At 36.7% G+C, this 16,862-nt stretch overlaps 1 pseudogene; it reads right to left on the bottom strand.

Moving 5' to 3' along the window:
• Positions 1–1,236: 1,236 nt before the first annotated feature.
• Positions 1,237–2,668, bottom strand: LOC150024744 (uncharacterized; annotated as a pseudogene).
• Positions 2,669–16,862: the final 14,194 nt, after the last annotated feature.

The raw sequence follows: 16,862 nt of genomic DNA, 5'->3' as shown, positions 1-16,862 counted from the left end.
AGGATGGAGACTCCAAGATAAGTGTGCAAGCCGCCACTTGAGGTAACCATGGAACCATCAAGATAAGACTAGTGAAGAAGGCACAAAGCTCTCCAATGCTCTCTCAAAAATTGAGTATAGTTTCTTTAGTCTAAATTCAAATCTGAAATGTACAAGGGCAGCACCTTAATTTATAGCCTAGAGGTGCTGAAATGCAAGCTAAATAAATTCAAAAACTCCCCCCAAATTCAAATGAAAGTGGCGCCTAAACCAAGTTATGAGGAAGGTGTGATCTCTTCTCTCACTTTGGCACCTCCTTATTTACTCCTACACCTATCTACTAACGCACCCCCCTTCCTAAGACTCCTAACTAAAGACTAAAAGATGCTTTAACAATAGAGGTTTCTAATGTTTCCCTCTAAGCACCTTCAACCAAAGAAATTGCAAAAAGAGAAAATAAACGTCCCCTAGCTCCTAAAGCTTTGAACATGCTTCTTGTAAGCCTTTGAGGTGGGTTTTGACCTCCATGGCCGTCCTCAACCTCTTCTTGCTCTTGATGATTGGCCTCCATGTCCACTTGAGCTTGATCTCCATCATACTCCCCGAGTTGGAGAGAATTCGACCACGAATTCTGGAGACCTACAGAAAAAGGAGTTAGATCGCTGACATTAAAAGTATGATTACCTAAGAATGTATCAGGCATATCTAACTCATAAGCATTGTCATTAATCCTCTTGAGGATTTGGAAAGGTCCATCCCTTCGAGGCATTAGTTTGGACTTCCTTTGAGTAGGAAAACGATCCTTCCTCAAGTGAAGCCAAACCCAATCTCCCTCATCAAACAACAATGCTTTTCTCCTTTTATTGGCAAGTTCAGCATACTTGCCAACCTTCTTCTCAATTCTCTTCTTGATGTCTTTATGCAAAGTTTTCACAAAAGAAGCTTTTTCATCCCCATCTTTGCACAAGACATCTTCAAAAAGGGGAATAGGAAGAAGATCAAGAGGCGTTAAGGGATTAAACCCATAGACAACCTCAAAAGGAGAATGTGAGGTGGTATTGGACTTGAGACTCTATCTCCTTTGTTTCCTCGGGGTTAGTTCGATATGTTGGCCTATTTGGTAGGCTTGCCCTCGGAATCAAGTCAATTTGATGTTCTATACCTCTAAAAGGAGGAAGTCCTATGGGTCCCTCTTTAGAGAATATATCATCAAATTCACTTAAAACATTTTCAACTTGAGGAGGTAGAATCATAGTCTCAAGGTTTGTGGTAAGTGTTCCTTTACAAAAGATAAGGCTAGGTTGTTCAACAAGAAGCATATTTTCAAAGGTATTTTCAAATGTTTTATCTTGTTGAATGACCTTGTGGGAAGGAACACTCTTCTCCCACGCCTTTTGATCCCTAAGGATTTTCTCTTTTTCTGTTTTTGTTTTATTTTCTCCTCATCCCTTTTATGTTTCATTTGTATTTGATCTCTTACCACTTGGGAGTGTGGTAAAGGATTAAGTACAAACCTCTTTTCTTTGTGCGTGAAGGTAATCTCATTAGTTAGACCATTATGCATGGTTTTCTTATCAAATTGTCATGGTCTACCTAATAAGATGTGGCAAGCTTCCATAGGTACTACATCATATAAAACATTGTCTTTGTAGTTACCTATAGAGAACTTGACTTTCACTTGTTTATCCACAGCTAGTTCCCCATCTTCATTTATCCATTGAAGCTTGTATGGTTTAGGGTGAGGAACTACTTGTAGATTTAATTTTTCAACCATCCTAGTGCTACAACAATTGCAGCATGAGCCACTATCCACAATGAGAGAACATATGTTTTCTAAAACTTTACATCTTGTGTGAAAGATGTTCTCTCTTTGTGTTTCCATGGTTGCACTAGGTTGATTGTTGAGGGTTCTTCTAATCATCAATAATTCCCCCTCTAAAGGATACACTCTCTCATCATCTCCCACTTCCTCTTCTTTCTCACTAGGTTCGTCTTCACAACTAGTATATTCATCTATTCCTTTCAAAAACAAGGTTCTTTGGTTTGGACACTGTGCTTGCACATGTCCTCTTCTAAAGCATTTAAAACATTTGACATCCCTAGTGCGAATGGGTGGAGTGAGGGTATCTTTGCCTAAGGGTTTGGTAGTCTCTTTTGGTTTTTCTTTAGATGTACTACTCTCCCTTTTGAAATCTCTTTTTGGATAGGAGTTAGGATATGAACCTACCCTTTGACTTGAAGTTTTCCTTAAGTTTTGTTGTTCAACTTTGATACAAAGTTGAACCAATTCATTCAAGTCTTGATAAGGTAAAAGTTCAACCCTATCTCTTATCTCAAGATTTAGCCCACTTAGGAATCTAGCTATGGTGGTGGACTCATTCTCCCTAATGGAGGCTCTCATCATATAAAGCTCCATCTTTTGCCTATACTCCTCTACACTCATTGTTCTTTGTTGGAGTCTTTGGAGCTTGTCCATCAAATCCCTATTATAGTAGGAGGGTATATGGCGGCGCCTTAGGGCTCCCCTAAGGTCATTGCAATACTCTATGGGAGGCTCCCTATGAAGACGCCTATCTCTTTCTAAAGATGTCCACCAATACATAGCGTTCCCTTGGAAACTAAGAGTGGCTAGGGGTAATTTTCTTTCCTCACTCACTCTATGGCAAACAAATAATTGTTCTACCTTCATTTCCCAATCTAAATAGACTTCTATGTTTTCTTTTCCATGGAAATGGGGTAGGTCTACCCTAACCTCTCTTGGGCTCTCTTGTTCTCATCTATCTCTTCTAGTTCTTCTAGGGGTGGTTGATGATACTCATTTATCCTACGGCTTTCCTCCCCTAAAGAATCATGATCTTTAGAACTAGATGCATGAGAATGTTTTTTTTTTTTAGAAATCTCATCCTTTTCTTTAGTCATTCTCAACTCCTTGATTTGGGCTTCATGCTCCAATTGTCTATATGAGAGTGATTGAAAGTCCTTGGCTAATTGTTTTATAAGAGATTTGATGGACTTTATATCATTTTCATTAGATTTAGAAGAATGAGTTGACATGACTAAAGATTTGTGTTTAAAAGTATTTTACTTCAAGAAAGAAGAGGAAAGTAGTGAAGGTAGCTTTCCAGGAAAGAGAGGTGAGTCACTAGGACTTCTTAAGTACCAAGTCTTTCCTTGCCAAAACCTATCCCTCAAAAACTTCACACAATTCTTTTTCTAAGTAAATTACTTAGATCACAATGAGGAATGAAAACTCAAATTTTATGCAAAGGAAAAAAAAAACAATGCAAAGCAATTAACAAAAAAAGCAATTAATCAAAGCTAAACAAGTAATTACCGTAAACGATTAAGCAAAGCTATACAAGTAATTAACGTAAAGCAAACTAGCTAAGCACAATTAAAGATTGCTAATCTACAAAGTTTTAAACTAGACGTTTCCTAGGTGAGGCTTCTAGACACTTTGAGCCTTTGAAGACACACTCACCGTCTACGCGTGATTAATTAATCCACTAATTAAACAAAGGTTGAATGTAATTACAAATCAAAGAATTACAAAGAAATTGAATTACACAAATTAAATTTCAGATTTCTATACTATGCACTCCTTGGCTTGTAATTGCTCTTCTTTGTTGTGTCCTTCAAAGTGTTTGTGTTTGGTATTTGTATTTGTGTTTGCTGCTGCTCCTTGCCTTAACCTCTTATGGAATAGACAATTAAATTCTCCAAAACAGTACCTACTAAGTAGAGATAGACTCACCACAAAGTCAATTCCACTTATCAAGCACCAATTGAATTTTATCCACCAACAATTAAGAGGTCAAGAAAAGAAAGCAAGAAACAAATTAAATTTTAAAACAGTACCACATCAAATGGATTTGAATTATGTGACACAACTTAGAAAGAGTTTAGAATGATATTGGACAAGCAAATAAAAAATAGGCACTCAATAAAGAATGACACACAAAAGGAACCTAAAGAAAGGCACTAGAATTGATTTGAAAAACCAAAACAGAACTACTAGAAAATTAAGGTTAAGAAAGCGTGACTTAAAATATTTATGCTGAGCTGGCTATTTTGAATTTGCTTCTAAAAATTTAACCAAAAACAATTCAATGTCTTAGCAAACTTTTGGCGTTGGAATCACACAAACATGCACCAAATAATTGTGATAAAGTTTTCAAAATCACTGTCCAACTACCGTATATTTTGGCGCCAGAATGCACTCTTTTCTTATTTTATTTATCATTTTTTTTTCTATTTTGTCTTTTCATCTGATTCTTTTTTTCTTGATTTTCTAACACATCAAACTGTATTAATCCAGATTTTCAGAATTTAAAAACAGAATAAGAAACTTCAAAAACACAATGGAGTAGATGTATATGAATTTGTATGGAACTAGCATACAAATATGAACTCAAACTAAAATAAAAATGCACCAAAGGTTCAACAAACACAGAAATATAATTCTGGACTCAAATCAAATCAAGAAACCAAAATTATCAACAAATTCAGCAGAACAAGGATTTGATGACAAATTAGGAAATACATGACTAGACAAAACATCATAGGATTCAGAAAATAAAATGACTCAAGACATATCATATGAACCGAATAAAATTTCAAACAAGACTCAAACAACCTAAACTCAAAACAGCAACACAAACTATATGGAATCCTACACAAAATTGCACAAGGATTGCTCAAGAATAATTGAACAAGATGCACCGATTGGAATTTCCAAACAACACACCAATTCAAAACGAAAATTAAAAAAACAGCAAGACATTGTGGAGAAATGAAGAACAACACAGAAACAAGAAGAACACACAAATTAAAATGAAAGAAGACACTTAGCTCTTGTAGAACCATAGCTCATGATACCAAATGATGGATTTGTGTCTCCTTTCTTGCGGTTTTTGTTGATGAATGCAGAAGCTCCATGGATTGATGGTGGAACAAGGCTCTCCTAAGAGTTGTGATAGCCTTGGAGGTGCATGAGAAGTAGGAAGAGTAGGAGTGGTTCGGCCAACTCCCTTTGTAGGTGAAGGTTTGAAGATTAAAAGCCTATTCCTAAGAGAGTTTAGGCAAGGAGTGAGAATGACACAATTTTGGCAGCATTTCACTATTCAATTAATCTTGTCAAAACATGAGGTAGGCTCCTCCTTTTATAGCCTAAGGAGGACCGAAAATGAATAGCCAAATGGAAAGGAAATTCAAGCCAAATGAAATGAAGTTGACGCCAAATGCAAGCACACATGACAAGCGTGACATGGTGTGTCTCATGTGATGCTTTTAGGCCTAAAGTGATCGGCCTTAGTTAGATTAGGAGTTTCTAGAAACCCTAATCTAACTTAGGTTGGTTTTTAGGAGCCAAAATTCATCCTAATTACAAATTAAACAATTTTACAAAAGAAAATTCTTATACTACTTTGACAAGAATTTAAAGACTATGCTACACTTGATTTTGGACCTCTTGGAACATGTAGAGGTAAGTTTCTCTACCATCAGTGGCAGTGTTCCAATCCTCATCAAGCCTCTTAGCCATGGCCCTTGTATTTGGCCCAATATGTCTTAATGTTTGGCTCTCTTTTGGGTTGGTGCTTGGCCCTCTTACATCATGAACCTAGAGAAATCATCAACTATAACAAGAGCATAGTATTTTCCACCAAGACTCATGGTTCTTGAAGGACCAAATAAATCCATTTGTATCAGTAAAAGAGGTTTTGAAGTAGAAACTACATTTTTTAGTTTGAAAGAATGTTTGATTTGCTTCCCCTTTTGACATGCTTCACATATATGGTCTTTCTCAAACTTGAGATTGGATAAACCTATCACAAGGTCTTTAGAGACCAACTTATTTAGATGATGCATGTGGATGTGTGCTATCCTTCTATTCCATAGCCATGATTCCTCATGTTTGGTTAGAAGGCAGCCAATAGATGCAGAATATGAGATATCAAGAAGATAAACATTGTTGACCCTTTTACCAATCAACAATACTTCCTGTGAATTAAGTAGTCGTATCTCACAAGTGTTGGGCTTGAAGGTTACTTGATAACCTTTGTCACACATCGGGATAATGCTAGGGAGACTATTCTTGAGTCCTTCCACAAATAGCACATCATGAAACAAGAAGGTGTTCTTGTCACCAATGGTGTCTCTTCCAATAATCTTTTCTTTGTTGTTGTCTCCATAAGTCACATGACCTTCTTGCTTGAGGAGAAGATTGACAAACTTTTTTTTTTATCCCTTGTCATGTGCTTATAACAACCACTTTACAGGTACCACATATGCTGATTTTCCACCAAAGGACCCTACAAGAGACAAGATCAAGAAGAAAGATTTTGTCCCCTTTTAAATTTGGGTCCATGAGCATCAATTGGATAATTAGGAACCTTAAGAACCTTATAAACCTTAGGAACCCATTTCAAAATACCTTAGGGAACAAAAAAATTCCTAACTCTGCAGAATCTAAAAGAGTGGCCCTTCTTCATACAGTAAAATCATGAAACAACCGATTGTTTCGACTTTTCAATCGGTTGTTTTTCAAAAAAACTTGAAAAAGGCTTTGAAATAGATCTCTTCTTGCTATGTGGATTAAAACCCAATCCAGATTTTCCAAAAACACATTTTTGAGATGCAAGAGTTGTTTCAAATTTTGATTGGCCTTTTGAAAGTTTATCCACAATTTTCACAAGATAGTGAACCTTCCTTTGAAGAGATTCACAGTTTTCACAAAAACATGAGTCATATTTGCAAGAAGAGTTTTTGTAAATCAATTCCAGATTTTCAAAATCATTTTTTGAATTATTCAGCTCTTCTTCCAATTCTTTGACTCTATTTTCCAACCAATTATTCATGCCTTTCAAGTGGTTGTTCAAAAGGGCCAGCTTATTAGCTTTTTCATGAGTTTCTTTAAATGCATCAAGAAGTTGGTTGTAATTTTCAACATTGATTGAGGTGCTGGAACTTACATTACTTGTGTCAGATTCTTCTTTAGCCATCAAGCAAATATTTGCCTCTTCATCTCCATTGGATGATGAGCTTGAGGAAGAAACATCATTGTCTTGCCAAGCAATGTAGGCTCTTTTAGATTTGCCCTTCTTTTCAAACTTCTTGCCTTGTCCTTTCTCCTTGCTTTCATTTTTTGGGCAATAAGCTTTTATATGGCCCTGTTTACCACATCCAAAGCATGTATAATTGTTAGCATTAAAATCATTGAGTTTCTTGTTGTTATACCTGTTGGAGGATTGATTCTTGTTGTTTTCCTTCAAGAATTTGCTGAATTTTCTGGTCAGCAAACTAAGAGTTTCTCCATCACTATCTGATGGAGATCAAGCCCAAGAGAACATGGAGGCCACTCATCAAGCTCAAGAAGAGGTGGAGGCACAAATGGAGGATGCCCATGGAGGTCAAAGTCCACCTCAAAGGATTACAAAAAGCATGTTCAAAGCCTTGGGAGCAAGAGGACATTTATTTTCTCTTTTTGTAGTGTCTTTAGTTGAAGGTGCTTAGAGGGAAACCTTAGAAACCTCTTTTGTTATAGCATCTTTTAGGTTTTAAATAGAACCTTTAGGGGGGTGTATTAGTAGATAGGTGTAGGTGTAGTTTTTGGGAGGTGTCATAGTAGAAAAAGGTCACACCTCCCATGTGACTTGTTTTTGGTGGGAATTTCAAATGAGTTTATTTGAAATTTCCCACCTATTTTTCAGCACCTTAGGCTATAAATAGAGGTGCTTCCTTTGTAAAATTCAGATTTGATTTTATCTAAAGAAACTATACTCAAAATTGGAGTGAGCATTTGGAGAGCTTTTGAGCTTCTACTCTAGTCTTATCTTGAAGGACCATGGTTTCCTCAAGTGGCGGCTTGCACACTCATCTAGGAGCATCCATTCTTCTAGTGGCGTGATCATCCAACCATTCCTCCATCTTCATGAGCATTCTCTTCTCCTTCCTTTCTTCTTCTTCAATTTGTTCATGTAGCCTTGAGTTTTGAGTTGTTTTTGTTTTGGTTCCTTTAATTTTCCAGCACCTATTTTCTGTTTGCTTCTTAATTCTGTTCGGTACTTTTGTTTTTAATTCAATTCTGTTCGGTCTCTTCTTTTCATTCTCCTTTGTTGATTCAATTTGACAATATTTGGTTCATCCAAATGAGTTTGGGATTTGGTACTTGTTATTGGTGAGTTCTTGATTTTAGAACCATGATCCAACTTCTAAGAAAGTGCCTCTACATTTTCCAGCTCAAGGTGATTCCTCAAAGTGTCAAGAATCTTGTTCTATGTGGCTATTGGAATCACATCATGTGGTATCATGAGTCTTAGGTTCATTCTTGTTTAATTGTTGAGTTGTGTGCACTTTATTTCAAGAGCTCTTTAATTTTTCTTGCAATTTAAGTTTCTGTTTTAGAATTTTAATTGAGTATTCTTGCTGTTTTTCTTTTGCTCCAAGTGTTTGTGGAAAGGTTTATGGCACTCATAATTCTTATGAGTATGGTTGCTCTTTTGGAATGGCATTATCCTTCCTAGAGTTTACCTTAAGCTTCCTTCCACTTGTTACAATTTGTGTTGTGTCTTTTAATTTTTGAATCTTGTTAAGTTTTGTCTTAGTCATGTTATTCCATATATGTCATTACTTCTAGTAGTACTTTTATTGTTTTGATTGTTTCTTGCTTTGGTGTCATATATTTTTTCTGAATTGATGTTGATCCTTTGAGCATTTTCTTTTTAGCATTGAGTTCATACTTGTATTCTAGACCTATACAAGTTCCAATACATCATTTTCTATTATGTCTTTGCTAGTTCATCTTCCTGTTTTTTTATTCCTATTAGGATTCCTCTGTTTCTGAAAAAAGTGCTTACTGTTTTTCCTTATTGCAATTGATTTACGTACTGTAAAATTCTGAAATTCTGGATTTGAGATATTCAAAGTGTTAGAAAAGAATAGAAAAAAGAATCATTCAAAAATATGAAGTACACAAAAAATGATAAATAAAATAAAAAAAGTGTACATTCCTGCCGAAAAAAATACGGTAATCTGGCAGTGATTTTAAAAAATTTATTTCTCTCAATTGGCTTACTGTTTTTAATTGATTCCAGTGCCATTTTTGAGTTAACATCTTGAAGTTTCTGTGGTATAAATTTCATAATCCAGTTCGCTCTACAACGTTCCAGTTAAATCAGTGAATATCAAACACAGTTTGCATTAAAAAAAAATTTCCAGTAGCTAAATTTTTTTTTGTTTTCTTCATCTACTCTAGTGCTTTTCCTTAGGTTTTTTTTTTGTGTGCCTACTTTTCTCATTGAGTTCTTTATTTTCTTGATTGTCTTTCATTCTTACTCTTTGAGTTTGTCTTACACATAGTTTTCCTTTTGCAATTACCTTTCCTTGCTTATACCTTTTCTTGTTTGTCTTTATTGTTTCATTGGTTTTGTGGTGGTTTGCTCTTAAGATTGGTGTGCTTGCTTTGACATATTTCATTTGAGGATTCCAAGGCCTCAAGATCAGATTGGTGCAAGAACATTATTTCTTTGAGAGTGATATCTTTTCAGCCTTAAATTCACTTCGGCAGTTTCAATTGGAAAGCTCACTGTTTTTGCTAATTTTTAACTTGTTTGCTGTTTTGTGTGTTTGCTGTTTTTTAATTACAAATGGCTGGATCTTCAAGTGATGCATCCTCCAAGCAGAATTCTCCTTCCAAAGCTTCAATTCTTGGTGAATTACATGAAGCTCAAAGAACAATTAGAAGGTTGGAAGAGAAATTGCAAAAGATGGAGGTCAAACAAACTAGACCATCTCCTTCTATCCATGATGGACATCATTCTCATAGACCATCTTCAAGAGCTTCTTCAAATGATGTTGGCCGTGAAGATGAGCATAGGAGAAGGAGACCTCCACCCCAAGTCCATGGACAAAGACATCATCACCAAGGGGAAAGAATTCACTACGGCAATGGCTTCTACCATGATGCAAAGTCCAAGCTTCCTTCGGTCAAACTACCTTGTTTTAATGGTTCTAGTGATCCAAATGTGTATTTAGATTGGGAGGCTAAGTGTGAACAAATTTTTGAGATCCATGAGATCCAAGATGAGCATAAGCTCAAGCTAGCCACCCTAGAGTTTAGTGATTATGCCATGAAATGGTGGCATGGGATTGTAAAGGACATTATCTATCACAAGGGTCCTCCCGTGGACTCTTGGAACTCTTTAAAGGATCATATGCGCGCTAGGTTTGTGCCCCCACATTTTAGGAAAGACCTCATGTTGAGACTCCAACGGTTTCAACAAGGCACGCTAAATGTGGATGAATATTATAAGGAGCTTGAGACGCTTGTGCTTAAAATTGAATTAGAAGAAAGTGAAGAAGCCATGGTTGCTAGGTTTGTGAGTGGTCTTAGGAAGGATATCCAAGACATTGTTGAGTTACAAGAGTATTCATCATTGGGCTCTTTAGTTCATCTTGCAATGAAGGTGGAAGCCCAACTTGCTAAGAAAAACTCTTTTAAAAATGCTTCCAATAATGGATACTACTCCAAGTCTTGGAGAAACAAAACTTCTTTTTCAAAACATCCTTCCAAAGATTCTTCTTTCAAACCCAAGGAATCTAAGCCATCAACATCTAGACCTAAGTCTCCCACTAGAACATCTAACACTAAATGCTTTAAATGTATGGGTTATGGTCATATTGCTGCAAATTGTCCTTCAAAACGAAGTATGTACATGCATGAGGGCATTGTAGTTAGTGAGCATGATTCGGATTCTTCAAAGCATTCATTGCATTCTCATGCATCTAGTGAGGAAGAGAGTGAATGTCCACTTGAAGGGGACTTGTTAGTTGTGAGAAGACTTCTTGGACAAGTTTCACAACCTTTTGATGAAAGTCAAAGGGAAAATATTTTCCATACAAGATGTCTTATTCAAAACAACATTTGTTCCTTGATAGTGGATGGGGGTAGTTGTGCAAATGTGGCTAGTACAAGAGTAGTAGATAAGCTTGGATTGCCTACTATCTCTCATACAAAGCCCTACAAATTACAATGGCTTAGTGAAGTAGGAGAAATAATTGTTAATAAACAAGTCCTCATCCATTTCTCCATTGGAAAATACAAAGATGAGGTATTATGTGATGTTGTGCCCATGGAAGCCACTCATGTTCTTTTGGGAAGGCCTTGGCAATTTGATAGAAAAGTTTTACATGATGGCTTTACCAACAAATTATCTTTTGAATTCCATGGTCACAAGGTTACTTTAAAATCTCTCTCTCCAAGAGAAGTCCATGAGGACCAAGTTATCATGAAGAAAAAGAGGGAGAGTGAAAAAGATAAAAAAGATAAAAAAGATAAGAGTTCTAAGCCTACACTCCTTGTGTCTAGGCGTGACATTGAAAGGGAAATAGTGGCTCATCATCCTCTTTTTTTAGCCATCCCTAGAACTCTTAGCATAGAAACACTTGTTGATAGTCCTCATTGCTTGGAAAATTTGGTAGAAGAGTTCAAAGATGTGTTTCAAGATCCTCCAAATGGCCTTCCACCTTTGAGAGGGATTGAGCACCAAATTGATTTGATATCGGGCTCTTCTTTACCAAATCGTCCCGCATATAGGACCAATCCAAGTGAAACCAAGGAAATTCGCCAACAAGTTGAGGCTTTGATTGAAAAAGGGTGGGTGCAAGATAGCATAAGTCCTTGTGCTATGCCTATCATCTTAGTGCCAAAAAAGGATGGCACATGGCGAATGTGTTCGGATTGTAGGGCCATAAATAACATAACCATTAAGTATAGGCATCCCATACCTAGATTAGATGATTTGTTGGATGAATTACATGGTTCAAAAATCTTTTCAAAGATTGATCTTAAAAGCGGCTACAATCAAATCCGTATCAAACCGGGTGATGAATGGAAGACGGCTTTTAAGACCAACTTTGGTTTATATGAGTGGTTAGTTATGCCTTTTGGTTTAACTAATGCACCAAGTACCTTCATGCGCCTCATGCATCATGTTCTTAGACCTTTCATTGGTAAGTTTGTTGTGGTTTACTTTGATGACATTCTCATTTATAGCTTATCTTTGAATGACCATAGGTTGCATGTTAGGCAAGTTTTGGAAACCCTTAGGAAGGAACATTTGTATGCTAACCTTGCTAAATGTATGTTTGCTCTTGATCATATAGAATTCCTAGGGTTTGTTGTGAGTTGTAAAGGGGTCCATGTGGACAAAACCAAGGTGGTGGCCATTCAAAAGTGGCCTACACCGAAATCTTTGAATGAGGTCCGAAGTTTTCATGGGCTTGCTTCTTTCTATAGAAGATTTGTCCCAAACTTTGGTACCATTGCCGCACCACTCAATGACATAGTGAAAAAGGATGTGGTCTTTCATTGGGGAGAAGCACAACAAAATGCTTTTGATACTTTGAAAGAAAAATTGACTAATGCTCCCATCTTGGCCCTTCCTAATTTCACTAAGACATTTGAGATTGAGTGTGATGCTTCAAGCATAGGTATTGGGGCTGTTCTCCTTCAAGAGGGCCACCCCATAGCCTATTTTAGTGAGAAATTGAAGGGAAGTCATCTCAACTATTCCACCTATGATAAGGAATTATATGCACTTGTTAGGGCTTTGTTTACTTGGCAACACTATCTTTTTCCCAAAGAGTTTGTGATACATAGTGATCATGAATCTCTTAAATATTTGAAAAGCCAAAACAAACTTAACAAGAGGCATGCTAAGTGGGTGGAATTCATTGAGCAATTTCCTTATGTGATCAAACACAAGCAAGGCAAAATAAATATTGTGGCGGATGCTCTTTCTAGAAGATACACCTTGCTAAATCTTTTAACCTCTCAATATCTTGGTTTTGATCACATTAAGGAACTTTATCATGATGACCTTGATTTTTCTCTCCTCTATCAAGAGTGTCTTAAGGGAGGACACAAAGATTTTTTTATTCAAGATGGCTTTCTTTTTAAAGGAAAACGTCTTTGTGTTCCCCAATGCTCTATTAGATTATCTCTTGTTAGAGAAGCTCATGAGGGGGGCTTAATGGGACATTTTGGGGTTGCTAAAACTTTGGATGTGTTGCATGAACATTTCTTTTGGCCTCATATGCATAAACATGTTCATAGTTTGTGTGATAAATGCATAGCTTGCCGCAAAGCTAAATCTAAAATGCATCCCCATGGTCTTTATACTCCTCTTCCTATCCCTTCAATGCCTTGGGTAGATATATCTATGGATTTCATCTTAGGCTTACCCAAGACATCAAAGGGAAAGGACTCCATTTTTGTGGTAGTGGATCGTTTTTCAAAAATGGCTCACTTTATTCCTTGCCACAAAGTGGATGATGCATGCCACATTGCAAACCTCTTCTTCCAAGAAGTGGTTCGCTTGCATGGGATTCCTAGGTCTATAGTGTCCGATAGAGATCCTAAGTTCTTGAGTCACTTTTGGAAGACCTTGTGGGGCAAGCTTGGAACTAAGCTTTTATTTTCTACCACTTGCCACCCACAAACCGATGGTCAAACCGAGGTGGTAAATAGAACTTTGGGACAACTATTGAGATGCTTTATTTCGGGGAATCCTAGAGTGTGGGAGAATTTACTACCCCATGTTGAGTTTGCATATAACCGAGTAGTAAATTCTACCACCTCCCATTCTCCTTTTGAGGTGGTCTATGGGTTTAATCCCCTAACACCTCTTGATCTTCTTCCTATTCCCCTTCTTGACGATGTCTTGTGCAAAGATGGGGATGAAAAGGCTTCTTTTGTGAAAACTTTGCATAAAGACATCAAGAAGAGAATTGAGAAGAAGGTTGGCAAGTATGCTGAACTTGCCAATAAGAGGAGAAAAGCATTGTTGTTTGATGAGGGCGATTGGGTTTGGCTTCACTTGAGGAAGGATCGTTTTCCTACTCAAAGGAAGTCCAAACTAATGCCTCGAGGGGATGGACCTTTCCAAGTCCTCAAGAGGATTAATGACAATGCTTATGAGTTAGATATGCCTGATACATTCTTAGGTAGTCATACTTTTAATGTCAGCGATCTAACTCCTTTTTCTATAGGTCTCCAGAATTCGTGGTCGAATTCTCTCCAACTCGGGGAGTATGATGGAGATCAAGCCCAAGAGAACATGGAGGCCACTCATCAAGCTCAAGAAGAGGTGGAGGCACAAATGGAGGATGCCCATGGAGGTCAAAGTCCACCTCAAAGGATTACAAAAAGCATGTTCAAAGCCTTGGGAGCAAGAGGACATTTATTTTCTCTTTTTGTAGTGTCTTTAGTTGAAGGTGCTTAGAGGGAAACCTTAGAAACCTCTTTTGTTATAGCATCTTTTAGGTTTTAAATAGAACCTTTAGGGGGGTGTATTAGTAGATAGGTGTAGGTGTAGTTTTTGGGAGGTGTCATAGTAGAAAAAGGTCACACCTCCCATGTGACTTGTTTATTTGAAATTTCCCACCTATTTTTCAGCACCTTAGGCTATAAATAGAGGTGCTTCCTTTGTAAAATTCAGATTTGATTTTATCTAAAGAAACTATACTCAAAATTGGAGTGAGCATTTGGAGAGCTTTTGAGCTTCTACTCTAGTCTTATCTTGAAGGACCATGGTTTCCTCAAGTGGCGGCTTGCACACTCATCTAGGAGCATCCATTCTTCTAGTGGCGTGATCATCCAACCATTCCTCCATCTTCATGAGCATTCTCTTCTCCTTCCTTTCTTCTTCTTCAATTTGTTCATGTAGCCTTGAGTTTTGAGTTGTTTTTGTTTTGGTTCCTTTAATTTTCCAGCACCTATTTTCTGTTTGCTTCTTAATTCTGTTCGGTACTTTTGTTTTTAATTCAATTCTGTTCGGTCTCTTCTTTTCATTCTCCTTTGTTGATTCAATTTGACAATATTTGGTTCATCCAAATGAGTTTGGGATTTGGTACTTGTTATTGGTGAGTTCTTGATTTTAGAACCATGATCCAACTTCTAAGAAAGTGCCTCTACATTTTCCAGCTCAAGGTGATTCCTCAAAGTGTCAAGAATCTTGTTCTATGTGGCTATTGGAATCACATCACTATCCTCACTTGATTCCTGACAGTTTTTGTGACCACCAACCTTCAAAGCAATGCTTCTTACATGCTTCTCTTCATGATCTTGATCATTCAGCCTATTCATCTACAATTCATGTTCCCTAAGCTTTCCAAAAAAGGAAGTTGTTGTCAAGGTTGTTAAATCTTTAGATTTAGAGATGGCTGTGACTTTGGGCTGCCAAGATCTGTTTAAATACTTGAGGATCTTGATATTGAGTTCCTCCCTTTCAAAGGTTTTTCCTAGGCTGATGAGATGGTTGACAATATGAGTGAACCTCTTTTGAACATCAACAACGGTCTCCCCTTTTTGCGTTCTGAACATCTCATACTCCTAGATAAGGGCATGCCTTCTTGCTCTCTTTACATCATTTATTCCTTCATGAGTAACTTCAAGAATATCCCACATTTCTTTTGCTGAAGTACACTGTGATACCTTGAAAAACTCATTAGAATTTAGAGCAAATGTTATGATGTTCTTAGCAATGCAATCAAACTTAACCTTTTTGCTTTCAGACTCAGTCCATTCGGACAAAGGTTTTTCAATAGAAACATTATCTTTTTCAGATTTTGGAATAAAAGGTCCATTTCCAATGGCATCCCAAATTCCTCTATCTATTGATTCCACAAAGATCTTCATTCTTACTTTCCAAAACTGATAATTCAAACCACAAAATAGAGGTGACCTATTAATTGAAGCACCCTTCCCAAAGGGTAGTTTTTCAGCCATGAAAAAGATTTTAGGATCGAAAACTTGAATGACTTTCAAGAACTTAGCTCTTGATGCCAATTGTTATAAATGTAGGCCTTAAACAAGAGGGGAGTGAATTGTTTATGAAATATTTTCGCAAATATTAAAGGTGGATTGAAAGCCAATGAGGAATCAATGAAGTATAAATTAGTTCAGCCAAATTCAAATCTGTTTTTAATGTAATTCTAGAAAATCAATTGGTTGTTTTTGCGAAACAATCGGTTGTTTTTATCAGTACTGTTAAAAACAAAGCGAAAGCAAATTTAAAAGAGAATATGGATAGAGAGATGAACACAGAGAGTTTATACTGGTTCACTCTTTACCAAGAGCTACATCCAATCCTTAAAAAACCTCTCAGAATTCACTAAGGAATAAAACACCTTGATTACACAACACCCACCAAAGTGGTGATCTTGAACCTTAAAGAACACACACCACCTTTGGAAAAACACCACAAATTTAAGAACAACCTTTGAATCTGCACAACACCAGTCTTTACAAAAATAAAATAGTCAAGAGAGAAAGGAATGAGTACACCTGGGTACAATCTCTGATTGAAGTAAAAAGAATACAATGCAATCCTATTCCACTCTTAGAAAAAAAATCCAAAGCTTGAAGCAATCTTGGAAAAACTGTTTTGAAAGTGTTATCTTGAATCAATAACTACCAGAGCGTATAACCACTTATTTATACTCCTAACAGTTGTTAAAAGCATTTAATGCAAGAGCCAAAACAGTTTTAAATCAATTAAAACAAATTAAATCAACTTAAAAGAATTCTATTAAGGATTTCAAAAAATCAACCAATTGAAAACACGAAACAATCGGTTGAATTGGCTTGATAGCAAGGTCAACCAATTTCAAGCCTTTTCAAATTCTTTTCAAAATACTCTAAGTGTAAAACAACCGGTTGAATCAAAATTTCAACAGGTTGATTTTCCACTTTCTTAAGAAAACATCTCTTTTTCAAAAGAACTTGAATCAAGCAACCTTGAATCATAACTATGAGTGGATTAACAAATTCAAACTACACAAAATATACACATTCAACCAGCAGCAAGGTCTTCAAGCAATCT

Source organism: Phaseolus vulgaris, chromosome 10 (genome assembly GCF_051622355.1).
Source record: "Phaseolus vulgaris cultivar YP4 chromosome 10, ASM5162235v1, whole genome shotgun sequence".
NCBI classification, from domain to species: domain Eukaryota; kingdom Viridiplantae; phylum Streptophyta; class Magnoliopsida; order Fabales; family Fabaceae; genus Phaseolus; species Phaseolus vulgaris.
Note: the sequence above shows the minus strand (reverse complement) of the source record. Positions and strands in the feature narration are given on the sequence as shown.